At 39.0% G+C, this 13,524-nt stretch overlaps 1 protein-coding gene and 1 pseudogene across 1 annotated transcript in view; one reads left to right on the top strand and one right to left on the bottom strand.

Moving 5' to 3' along the window:
• The window catches only part of USP9X (ubiquitin specific peptidase 9 X-linked), a 461,171-nt gene that overhangs the window by 209,498 nt on the left and 238,149 nt on the right, over positions 1-13,524 (top strand). The gene's annotated exons all lie outside the window — the stretch shown is intronic.
• Positions 10,572-11,347, bottom strand: LOC131822187 (small ribosomal subunit protein eS1-like; annotated as a pseudogene).

Here is a 13,524-nt window from a genome sequence, read left to right on the forward strand (position 1 = left end):
AGGCATACCAAAAGGTAAAAACCACAGTTTGAACTGATAGAATAAGCATTAGAACCAGACATGACAGGGATATTGGAATTATCAGACAAGGAATTTAAACAACTATGATTAAATGCTAAGGGCTCTAATGGATAAGGTAGACAGCATGTAAGAACAGATGAGCAATTAAAGCATAGAGATGGGAATTCTAAGGGGGAAAGAAATGCTAGACAATTAAAAAAAAACCCACTTTCACAGAAATGAAGAATGCCTTTCTTGGGCTTATTAGGAGACTGGACATGGCTAAGGAAAGAATATCTGAACTAGAAGATATATCAGTAGAATCCTTAAAAACTCTAAAGCAAAGTGAACAAAGACTGGGGGAAAAAAACAGGAAGGAATATCCAAGGACTATAGGACAACCTCAAAAATTATAACATAGGCAAAATGATAATGCCATAAGGAGAAGAGAAAAAGGAACAGAAGAAATATTTGAAACAATAATGGTTGAGAATTTCCCCAAAGTTAATACCAGACACCAAACCACAGATACAACAAGCTCAGAGATGTGAAGCAGGATAAATGCCCAAAAACCTACACCTAGACATATCATTTTCAAACTACATAAAATTAAAAATAAAGGAAAAAACCTGAAAGAAGTCAGACATAAACAAGATCAAACAAAAAAACCTTACCTATGGAAGAACAAAGATAAGAATTAGATCTGACTACTCCTCAGAACAGGCAAGCAAGAAGAGAGTAAAGTGAAATATTTAAAACATTGAGAGGAAAAAACACCAGCCTAGAATTATGTACCCAACAAAATGATCCTGCAAAAGTGAAGGAGAAATAAAGACTTTCTCAGATAAACAGAAATTGAGAGCATTTGATGCCAGTAGTCCTGCCTGGCGAGAAATGTTAAAAGTTCTTTGAAGAGGGCACCTGGTAGCTCAGTTGGTTAAGCATCTGCCTTTGGCTCAGGTCATGATCCTAGGGTCCTGGGATCCTAAGCAAGGAGCCTTCTTCTCCCTCTCCTCCCTCTCCTCCCTGCTGGTGTGCTGTCACTATCTCTGTCTCTCTCTCTCTCTCTCAAATAAATAAATAAAATTGTTTTTTTTTTTTTTTTAAAGTTCTTTGGGACGCCTGGGTGGCTCAGTTGGTTAAGCAGCTGCTCAGGTCATGATCCCAGCGTCCTGGGATCGAGTCCCACATCAGGCTCCTTGCTCAGCAGGGAGCCTGCTTCTCCCTCTGCCTCTGCTTGCCATTCTGTCTGCTTGTGCTTGCTCTCTCCCCCTCTCTCTCTCTGATAAATAAATAAAATCTTAAAAAAATATATAAAAAAAATAAAAAAGTTCTTTGAAGAGAAAGAAAATAATATAGGTCAGAAACTCGATCTAAATAAAGTAAGGGAAAATGTCAAAGAAAGAATAAGTGAAGATAAAATAAAAACTTTTCTTTTTCTTATTCCTAATTGATCTAACAAATAAGTTTCTTCAAAATAATGGCAACAACATATTTGATTATGCATGCTTATGTATATGTCATATATTTAGATATATGCTTATGTAAGCTTACATGTAAGTAAAATGAATAACTGCAATGATATAAGGGATGGGAGGAAGGAATTGGGATTATTTTGTTACACGAGGTAGTCGCACTGCCTGTGCAGTGGTATAGTGTTATTTGAAAGTTCATTTGAATTAGCTATAAATGTGTATTGCAAACTCTAGGGCAACCAGTAAAAAAAAAGTATTTAAAAAAGGTGTGACCAGGGACGCCTGGGTGGCTCAGTTGGTTAAGCAGCTGCCTTCGGCTCAGGTCATGATCCCAGGGTCCTGGGATCGAGTCCCACATCGGGCTCCTTGCCCTCTGCAGGGAGCCTGCTTCTCCCTCTGACTCTGCCTGCCATTCTGTCTGCCTGTGCTCGCTCTCGCTCACTCTCTCTCTGACAAATAAATAAATAAAATCTTTAAAAAAAAAAAAAAAAAAAAGGTGTGACCAATATGCTAAGAAAGAAAAGAAAATGGAGTTATACAAAACACTCAATTAAAATCATAGGCAGAAAAATGGTAGAAACCAAAAATAGGAATAAAGAAAAAGGCAATAGTAACAAACATGGTGGATATTAATCCAACTATATCAACACTGTTTCTTTTTCTTTTCTTTTTTTTTTTTTTTTGAGAGAGAGAGAGTGAGAGAGAACATGAGCGAGGAGAAGGTCAAAGAGAGAAGCAGACTCCCCGTGGAGCTGGGAGCCTGATGCGGGACTCGATCCCAGGACTCGGGGATCATGACCTGAGCCGAAGGCAGTCGTCCAATCAACTGAGCCACCCAGGTGTCCCTCAACAATCACTTTGAATGTCAGTGGTCTACATGTACCAATTAAAAGACATAGATTGTGAGGTACCTGGGTGGCTCAGTTGTTAAGCATCTGCCTTTGGCTCAGGTCATGGGATTGAGCCCCACATTTGGCTCCCTGCTCAGTGGGAAGCCTGCTTCTCCCTCTCCCTTTCCCCCAGCTTGTGTTACCGTCTCTCACTATCTATCTCTCTCTCTCTCTCTCTGTCAAATAAATAAATAAAATCTTTTTAAAAATAAAATAAAATAAAGACATGGATTGTCAGAGTGGATCAAAACCAAAACCCAACTATATGGTGTCTATACAAAACCCATTTTAGGGGCACCCGGCTGGCTCAGTTAGTATAGGGAGTGACTCTTGACCTCAGGGTTCTGAGGTTGAGCCCATTGTTGGGTGTAGAGAATACTTAAAAATAATACTACTTTTTAAAAAGTAAAAATAAAGAAACCCACTTTAAATGCAAAGGCACATATAGATTAAAAGTAAATGGATGCGCCAAACTGTGGAAAGAACCAAGATGCCCTTCAACGGACGAATGGATAAGGAAGATGTGGTCCATATACACTATGGAGTATTATGCCTCCATCAGAAAGGACGAATACCCAACTTTTGTAGCAACATGGATGGGACTGGAAGAGATTATGCTGAGTGAAATAAGTCAAGCAGAGAGAGTCAACTATCATATGGTTTCACTTATTTGTGGAGCATAACAAATAGCATGGAGGACATGGGGAGATAGAGAGGAGAAGGGAGTTGGGGGAAATTGGAAGGGGAGGTGAACCATGAGAGACTATGGACTCTGAAAAACAATCTGAGGGGGTTGAAGGGGTGGGGGGTGGGAGGTCGGGGTACCAGGTGGTGGGTATTATAGAGGGCACGGATTGCATGGAGCACTGGGTGTGGTACAAAAACAATGAATACTGTTACGCTGAAAATAAATTTTTAAAAAATTTAAAAAAAAAAAAGGAAACCCATTCTTGAGTTTGAAAAGTACCTGTATTCTAGAGTTACAGCAAAAAAAAAAAAAAAAAAAAAGTAAATGGATGGAGGAGAATGTACCACATTAACATTAATCAGAAGAAAGCAGGAAGGGCCCCTGGCTCTCTCAGTCAGAAAAGCTTGCCACTCTCCATCTGGGGGATCATGAGTTCAAGCCCCACACTGGGTGTAGAGATTAAATAAATAAACTTAAAAAAAAAAGCAAGCAGGAAATAGTTATATTAATTTCAGACAGAGTATACTTCAAAGCAAGGAGCATTATTAAGAATAAAGAAGGGTATTACACAATGATAAAGGGGCCAATTCTTCAAAAAGATGTAACAATCCTTAACATATATGTGCCTAACAAGAGAATATCAAACTATGTGAGGCCAAAACTAATAGAAATCCAAAGAGAAATAGATGAGTCCACTATCATAGTTGAAGCCTTCAACTGTATCAGAAATGGACAGAATCAGATTGCAGAAAATCAATAAGAACATAGTTGAATTCAACTATTCCATGAATCAACTGGATATAATTGACATCCATAGATTATCCAACAACAGCAGAATACATGTTCTCCTCAAACTCACACAGAACATTCAGCAAGGCAGATCACATTGTGGACTATAAAACACACCTTAACAAATTTAAAGAGTAGAAATCATGCATTGTCTGCTCTCAGACAATAATGGAGTTAAACTAGAATCAATAACAGGAAGATAAAATTATAAAATTATATGTGGAGATTAACCAACATTCTTCTAAATAGTGTATGTATCAAAGAAGAAATCTCAAGAGAAATCTTTAAACATTTTAACTAAATGAAAATGAAAACACAACTTATCAAAATTTGTGGATGCAGCAAAAACAGTGTTTAGAGGGAAATTTATAGCATTAAATGCATATATTGGAAAAGAATAAAAAATAAGTGAAATAAAAAATTCACTACAGGAGTTCAGTAGTAGCTTTGAACAAGGAGAAGTTTAGTGAATGTAAAGACAGATTAATGGAGATATGCAATCTGAAGAACAAAGAGAAAATAAAATGAAGAAAAAGGAACAAAATTTCAGAAACGTAGCCCACCATTAAGCATACCAACATCAATATAATGAGAACACCAGGAGGAGAAAAGCACCAAAAAAATATTCCAAAAAAAAATGATGTCTGGGGGCACCTGGGTGGCTCAGTTGGTTAAGCATCTGACTTTGGCTCAGATCATGATCCCAGGATCCTGGGATCAAGTTCCGGTTTGGGCTCTGTGTTCATTGGGGAATTTGCTTCTTCTCCCTCTGCCTGCTGCTCCCCTGCTTGTGCATGCTCTTTCTCTCTCTGTCAAATAAATAAATAAAATCTTCAAAAAAAAAAAAATAATGTCTGAAAAATTTCTAAGTTTGATAGAAATCCTTTCCATTCAGGAAGCTCAGCAAACTCCAGGTAGGATAAATGTTGATCTCTTTGAAGATCCACAAACAGAAGTATCACAGTAAAAGTACTGAAAGCCAAAGACAAGAATAAAACCTTGAGAGCAACATGAGAAAAATACCTCATATTTACAAGAAAACCTCAATAAGATTAACAGCTAACTTCTCGGCAGAAACGATAGAAGCCAAAAAGCAGTGGATGACATTCTCTAGTGCTCAAAGGGGGAAAAAAAAAAAAACTCTACTTAAGAGTCCTATGTCTAGTAAAGGTAGATATATTCAAAATATTCAGCGTGTTCAAAGCTGGATATAGTGCAAAAATGATGAAATAAAGACATTCTCAGGGGCATCTGGGTGGCTCAGTGGTTTAAGCCTCTGCCTTTGGCTCAGGTCCTGGGATCTCAGGGTCCTGGGATTGAACCCCCATTGGGCTCTCTGCTCAGCGGGTAGCCTGCTTCCCCCTCTCTCTCTGCCTGCTGCTCTGCCTATTTGTGATCTCTCTGTCAAATAAATAAAAATCTTAAAAAAAAAAAGACATTCCCAGAATTCCCAGATAAGCAAAAGCTGAGAAAATTTATTGCTAGAACACCCATCTTACAATAAATGTCAAAGGACACTCTTCAGGTTCCAAAGTAAATGACCCCAGCCATTTGAATCCACACAAACAAAACTGGAATACCAGTAAAGTAATTATGTAATTATACAAAATGGTATAAATGCATACTTTTTCTTTCTTCTCTTAACTGATTTTAAAAGTAATTATATAAATTAATATGTATGTAGTAATATTATTGGGCCTATAACATATAAAATTGAAATATATTTGCTGATAACAGCACAAAGGAAGTAGGTAGTGATCAAGCTGTATTGGACAAAGGAAATGACTCAATATGATAACAGAAATCCATAGGAACAGATGCAGAGAATTAGAAATGATAAATAGGAAGGCTAATATACTCATATACTGGGGCACCTGGGTGGCTCAGACGTTAAGCCTCTGCCTTTGGCTTGGGTCATGGTGCTAGGGTCCTGGGATTGAGCCCCACATCAAGCTCCCTGCTCAGCCAGAGGTCTGCTTCTCCCTCTCCCACTCCCCCTGCTTCTGTTCCCTCTCTTGCTGTGTCTTTCTCTGTAAAATAAATAAAATCTTTTATAATTATATATATATATTCATATATTACGATAACAATAATATAATGGCATAAATATATATAGGTCTCCTTTCTTCTCTCATCTTTAAAAGATATAACATTATATAAAGTAATAATTAAGGGCACCTTGGTGGCTCAGTCATTAAACATCTGCCTTCACATTATATGTTTATAAAATTTTTTTTAATTATTTTTTTAAAAATCTGCCTTCAGCTCAACGCAACATTGGGCTCCCTGCTCAGTGGGAAGCCTGCTTCTCCCTCTCCCACTTCCCCTGCTTGTGTTCCCTCTCTTGCTGGGTCTCTCTTTGTGAAACAAATAAATAAAATCTTTTAAAAAAAGTAATAATTACAGCAATGTATTGTTGGGTTTATTACATGTATAAGATGTAATATATATAATAAATTAGCGCAAAAAGGGAGAAAGGGTTATATAGGAGTAAAACTTCTATATCTCACTAACTTATTTTCATAAGTTAATATAAAGCTGAAATAAATCCTGATAGGATGTATAGGGAAATCTCTAGAGCAGATACTAAGGAAATAACTAAAAACTGTAGTGAAAAAATCATAAAATAATTAAGATGTTATATTAGAAAATAGTCACTTAATGCAAAAGAAAGCAGTAACAAGGAATAAATGAACAAGAGATATGACACATGGAGAAAACAAAAGGTATAATGGCAGCCATGATTCTAGCTAGCTATAATATTAATAACATTGAATGTGAATGGGTTGAACAATCCAATGAAAAGCAGATTGTCAGACTGGATAAAAATACAAGATCCAGGGGATCCACTTCATGGCTCAGTGGGTTAAGCTTCTGCCTTTGGCTCAGGTCATGATCTCAGGGTCCTGGGACCAAGCCCTGCATTGGGCTCTCTGCTCAGCAGGGAGCCTGCTTCCCCACCCCCCTGCCCACCACCTGCCTCTCTGCCTACTTGTGATCTCTAGCCATCAAATAAATAAATAAAATATTTTTTAAAAAAATTAAAAATCCAATTATCTGCTGTTACATTTTAGATTAAAAGACAAATACAGGGACGCCTGGGTGGCTCAGTTGGTTAAGCAGCTGCCTTCGGCTCAGGTCATGATCCCAGCGTCCTGGGATCGAGTCCCACATCGGGCTCCTTGCTCCGCAGGGAGCCTGCTTCTCCCTCTGACTCTTCCTTCCACTCTGTCTGCCTGTGCTCGCTCTCACTCACTCTCTCTCTGACAAATAAATAAAAAATTAAAAAAAAAAAAAAGACAAATACATTCAAAATAAGAGTATGGAAAAAGATACATAATGCAAACAGCAACCACAAGAAAGCTGGAGTGGCTATACTAATATCAAATAAATGGGCTTTAAAATTTTTTTAAGATTTTATTCTATTTACCTGAGAGGGAGACAGAGACAGAGAGAGAGCAAGAGTTGGAGGAGGAGCAGAGGGAGAGGAAGAAGCAGACTCCCCACCAACCAGGATGCCCAACGTGGGGCTCAAGCCTAAGACCCTGGGATCATGACCTGAGTGAGACAAAGGCAGATGCTTAACCAACTGAGCCACTCAGGTGCCCCAAAAATGTACATTTTATAATGATAAAGGGTTAATATATCTGGAAAGTATAACAATTATAAACATATATATGTACCTAACAATCCAAGAAATTGACAAACATTAAGGGGGAAATATTCAAGTTAACAATAATAGTTGAAGACTTCAAGAGCTCCCATTAAAAAATGGATAAAACAGGGGCACTCGGGGTGGCTCAGTCAGTTCAGCATCTGCCTTCAGTTCAAGTTATGATCTCAGGGTCCTGGGATCCAGCCCTGCCTTGGGCTCAGTCAGTTCAGCATCTGCCTTCAGTTCAAGTTATGATCTTAGGGTCCTGGGATCCAGCCCTGCCTTGGGCTCCCTGCTCAGTGGAGCCTCCCTCCTTCTCCTTCTGCCCCTCTCTCTGCTCATGCACTCTCTCTCTCAAATAAATAAAATCTTTAATAAATAAGCAAATAAATAATGGATAGAACAGTTAGGCAGAAGATCTAACTGGCAGATAATCAACAAGGAAATAGAGGACTTGAGCAGCACAATAGAGATGAATGCTACAACATGGATGAACCTTGAAAACATTAAGGTAAATGAAAGAAGCCAGTCAAAAAAAGGCTACATGCTATATGGTTCAGTTCACATGAAAGTCCAGAATAGGAAATGAGATTAGTGGTTGCTTAGGGCTGGGGCAGGGGGCAGGGAGTAAGGGAATAAGTGATAGCAAAAGCATATACAATTTCTCTTTGAAGCAATGAAAATGTTCTAAAATTGACTGTGAAGATGGTTATACACATATGTGGATATAGTAAAAACCATTTAATTATAAACCTTAAATGGGTGGATTGTATAGTATGTGTATTATATCTCAATGAACCTGTTTTAAAAATAGTTTTAAAAAATGACTTTCTGACCTGTTTAGAGCATTTCATGATTTATTTCAGACTCTTCTGATGTATTTCAGATCATTCTGACTTGCTTGAGACATTTCCCAACTTCTGTGAGACTCTTCTTGACATGTTCAGACCCTTCCAGCCATAAATGAGAATCTTCTTTTCTGCTTGAGAACCTTCCTGACTTGAGTGAGATCTTTATGGATTTGTTTTATTCCACCTTACATGACTGAGAAAGTTCCTAACTTGTGTAAGATTCTTCCAGACATGTTTAAGTCTTTTCCTGACTATATGTGATGTTCTCTGCCTGGTTGAGATGCTTCCTGAAATGTTAATGTTTCCTTCTCATTATTTAAGACCCTTTCTGACTTGTCTGACACTTTTCCTGACCATTTGAGACTCTTCCTGATGACTTTGAGACCCTTCCTATCATATTTTACACCCTGCTTGGCTTGTTTGACACTCATTCTTACCTGCAAGATACTCTTGCTGAAATGTTTGAGGCCTGTCCTGACCGAGTAAGATTCTTCCTCTTAACATGTATACCCTTCCTGACTTTCTTTTTTTTTTTTTTTTTTAAGATTTTTATTTATTTATTTGACAGAGAGAGATCACAAGTAGGCAGAGAGGCAGGCAGAGAGAGAGAGAGAGAGGGAAGCAGGCTTCCCGCCAAGCAAAGAACCTAACGTGGGGCTCGATCCCAGGACCCCGGGATCATGAACCGAGCCGAAGGCAGAGGCTTAACCCACTGAGTGACCCAGGCGCCCCCCTGACTTTCTTAAGACCTTTCCAGAGGTATTAGATAGGTTTCCTGACATTTTTTTTTTTTTAGATTTTTATTTATTTATTTGACAGACAGAGGTCACAAGTAGGCAGAGAGGCAGGCAGATAGAGAGAGAGGAAGGGAAGCAGGCTCCCTGGTGAGCAGAGAGCCCTATGCGGGACTCGATCCCAGGACCCTGGGATCATGACCTGAGCCGAAGGCAGAGGCTTTAACCCACTGAGCCACCCAGTTGCCCCGGTTTCCTGACATATTTGACTCCTCTGGACGTGTCTAAGATACTTCATGATGTGTTTGAAGCCCTCCTTGAGGTATGTGAGACTTCCTGATACCTTTGAGACCCTTCTTCTCATCTTTGAGAACTTTTCAGACTTGTGTGATACACTTCATGACATGTTTGAGATACCTGACATGTTTGAGACTTTTCATGGTGTATTTGAGATTCTCCCTTTGTTTCAGTTCCTTCTTGGCTTATTTGAAACTCTTACTGACTTGTTTCAAAAACTTCTTGAATTTAAGACTCTTTGTTGCTGCTTAAAATCAATCCTGGTGACTTGGAGATGCTTTCTACCCCATTGGAGAGCCTTCTTGTTGCATTTAAAACAATTTACTTGCTTGACACTCTCTGACAGGGTTGAAACTAACATGTTTGACTTGATGACCTGTTTGAGCCACTTTCTCACTTATTTGGGTCCATGCCTGATTAAGACTTCCTAATGATGTTAAGTCGCCTTCTGCCATGTGCACAATCATTTCTGACTTGTTTGCTACCCCCCATGACTTTTTTGAGACCCTCTATGACATATTAAAGACTGTGTCTGTCAGTGTGAGATCCTTTCAAAGGTCATTAAAACATTTCCTTATGAGTTTGTGACCCATGTATTTGTATCTCTTACTGACTGCTTAAGACATTTCTTAACATATTTGCGGCCCTTCCTGATGTATTTGAGACCCATCTTGTATGAGTCCCTTCCTGGTGTATCTAAAACTCTCCCTGATGACTTTGAGACCCTTCCTAACATGTTTGAGACCTTTTATAACGTGTGCGAGGGACTTACTAATGCACTTGAGACCGTTCATAGTTTTTTGAGATTCTTCCAGATTATTTGGGGCCCTTTGTGACATATCTGAAACTTTTCATATCTGGACTGAGACTTTTTCTGATGTATTTGACCCTCTTCTGACTATTCAAAACATTCCTTTCTGTTTTAGACACTTCCTTATTATTTAGTACACTTCTTAACTTATTTGAGACTCTTCAAGAAGTACTTGAGATTTCTCTTGACTTGAGACTCCTTCTGACATATTTGAGACTATTTCTGACTCGCTTGAGACCTTTCCTGAGGTGTCTAAGGCTCCTCCTTACTATTTGGGAGTCTTCTGGTCTGACTGAGACACTTTTTGACATGTTTGAGATCCTTCCTTCTTTTTTTGTCACAAATAAGACTTTTTATTTGTCACCATTAAAAGCCTGAATTTTAAACAGATTTTCAGACTGGTGGCTTATATCCATCAGCTTGTTCAACTTTAGCACCTGCCTCATTCGCAGTAGTATTTCAAGACTCTACTGTCACCATGAAACTCCCTGAGTTTTCCCAGTTCAAACTTGGGCTTCTTCATCATTTTTACTTTTCTAACAAAGATGCCATAGAGTGGATAAATACACTGGCAAACATTTTCTTTGTTTTTCCAATACTACCTAGAATCAATTTATTGGCCATTAAGTCATTTGCTCCTCTAGGGTTATGATTTACTTTATCTTCTGGATTTGGCAAATGTGTTGGTGCTAGGTATAAGAGCTGTTCCAAATCTGATTGTTGCAATTTTTAGTAAAACCAGCACAGAGTAAATGAAGCAAATAATCTTCAGTAGTCTTGACATTAACATGAGCTTCAATTGTGGGCTGCCATTTTTTGACTATGGAGCACATTTTGTCACAGATAAGATCCATGCCATGGAAGTAAGTCAGGCAGTCTTTGCCCCAAATACCCTCAGTGGTTAGCTTTAATTTTCCACCTGCAACTTCACCATTCTTCAGTCAGCAAGGTTCACTTCAAAAACGCTACCCTTGAGGCCATCAGATGCAGTTTTGGTTCCTTGAGTTCTTGTCATGAGTGTTTTTCCAGTATTTATTATTAATTGAACATAGCTGGTGCTTTCACATCATACCAATCTTTCTTAGAAATTGGATCACTTTCTTCTTGGCTCCCTTTTTGCTACCTTTTATAAAGCCCTTGATCTTGCCAACTGCCATGGTTCTGCTTGGAACATTTCCTTCTTTTTCTGAGACTCTTTCTGACTTCCCCTCTTGACGTGTTTTTGATCCTTTCCTACCTATTTCAGAGAGTCTTCCTGACTTATTTGACCCTCTTCCTGACATGAGTGTCTTCCTGATCTATGTGAGAGACTCATCCTTATGTATATAAGGACATTGAGACTTTTCCTGACATCTTTGAGACCCTTTTTGTTTTGTTTGAGACTCTTTCTGATAACAATAAGCCCCTTCCTAACTTCTTTGAGACCCTTGCTGATATGTTTGCAACCCTTTATGGTGTTTTTTAAGACCCATTGTGTTGTGTTTGAGTCCTTTCCTGATTTCTTCTAAGTGCTGAGTTAGTCCTGATGTAGTCTTAAGAGGAGGCAAAATGACCTTTAGCCTCAGACTTAAAAGGATTTTTCTTCAAGCACTTAGTCAAAAAAATGCCTGTAGGGGCGCCTGGGTGGCTCAGTGGGTTAAGCCTCTGCCTTCGGCTCAGGTCATGATCTCAGAGTCCTGGGATCGAGTCCCGCATTGGGCTCTCTGCTTGGCAGGGAGCCTGCTTCCTCCTCTCTCTCTCTCTCTCTCTGCTTGCCTCTCTGCCAACTCGTGATCTCTCTCTGTCAAATAAATAAATAAAATATTTATTTATTTATTTATTTTTAAAAGATTTTATTTATTTATTTGACAGGGAGAGATCACAAGCAGGCAGAGAGGCAGGCAGAGAGAGAGGAGGAAGCAGGCTCCCCGCAGAGCAAAGAGCCCGATGTGGGGCTCGATCCCAGGACCCTGAGATCATGACCTGAGCCGAAGGCAGTGGCTTAACCCACTGAGCCACCCAGGCGCCCAATAAAATATATTTTTTTTAAATATGCCTGTAACCATATATCAAGAAAAATCCATCAGTGCTTTTTTCAACCCTCAACAGCAAATGGACAATGGGAACTTTTATTGGTCATTTTTCTAGACTTTTAATGAAAATGTTCTTTTTTTAAAGAAAGATTTATTTATCTGACAGAGAGAGCACACACAAGCAAAGGGGCAGCAGGCAGAGGGAGAGGAAGTTGATTCCCCACCTAGCAGAGAGCCTGACGCAGGACTCCACCCCAGGACCCTAGGGTCATGACCGGAGAGGAAAGCAGATGCTTAACTGACTGAGCAACCCAGGTGCCCCTAATGAAAATTTTCTATAATTCTGCTTAAGTATCAGTGATTTTCATTAGAACATAGTTTTAGCTGTTGACTCAGAGAGCCAAAATAATAATGTTTTACATAACAGAAAGCAGTTCATTTCTCTCTCATGTTAATACCTGAGCATGGATAGTCCAGGGCTGCTCTGTCAGTACCATGGTGTTCCCAGGCTCCTCTGTCTTAGGAACTTCCATGCCTGGGTGGAGATTTGTCCATATGGTCCAGGATGGCTCATTAGCACATACCTTTTCCAGCCAACAGGAAGCAGGAAGAGATGTGGGGGCAGCAAACTCTGCCCTTTCAAGGACATGACCCACAACTTGCACATAATCAGTTCTGCTCAAGTATGGTTAACCATAATGCAGTCACATGACCATACCTAGCTGTAACAGAAGCTGGGTAATGTAGTCTCTATTCTGGGAGGCCATTTTACCTTCTTAAGTTCAGCGTTTCTATTACCACACACACACACACACACAAAGGTATTTTGGGGAACAATTAAAAGTCTATTCACAGCCTCTTGTTTTGAAACGTGGAAATTTCTAATTTGGCCAAGAAAATCAATTCCCTCCTCTAAGTAAGAGGAAAAAAGGATTTTCCCCCTTTTCTTTTCCTTAACTTTGTAGGTCGTGAGAAGAATAGTTTCTAATTCTAAACCATGAAAATCGAAGGGGAAAAGGTTGCCTAAAAGGGAGTGTTTATTTGTAATAAAAAAAAAAAGTGCCTTGGGCTATTACACTAGTACCTAAAGACCAGCCTGAATTTTGTAATTGAACATCTATGCATGCAGCAAAAGCATAAAACATTTTGAGAGGCAAAGTATCAGATCACCATCTGGACCATAAATAATTTATGTATTTTAGATACTCAGAAATCACATGGGTCAGGAACAAATACTATACTAAATCTCAGGGAGAAAAAAAAATTCTCTAAACATTATATTTGTGAATTCAATTTAAAGCCTAATGACAGTTCTGCGAATT

The sequence above is a fragment of the Mustela lutreola genome, chromosome X (assembly GCF_030435805.1).
Source record: "Mustela lutreola isolate mMusLut2 chromosome X, mMusLut2.pri, whole genome shotgun sequence".
Lineage (NCBI taxonomy): Eukaryota > Metazoa > Chordata > Mammalia > Carnivora > Mustelidae > Mustela > Mustela lutreola.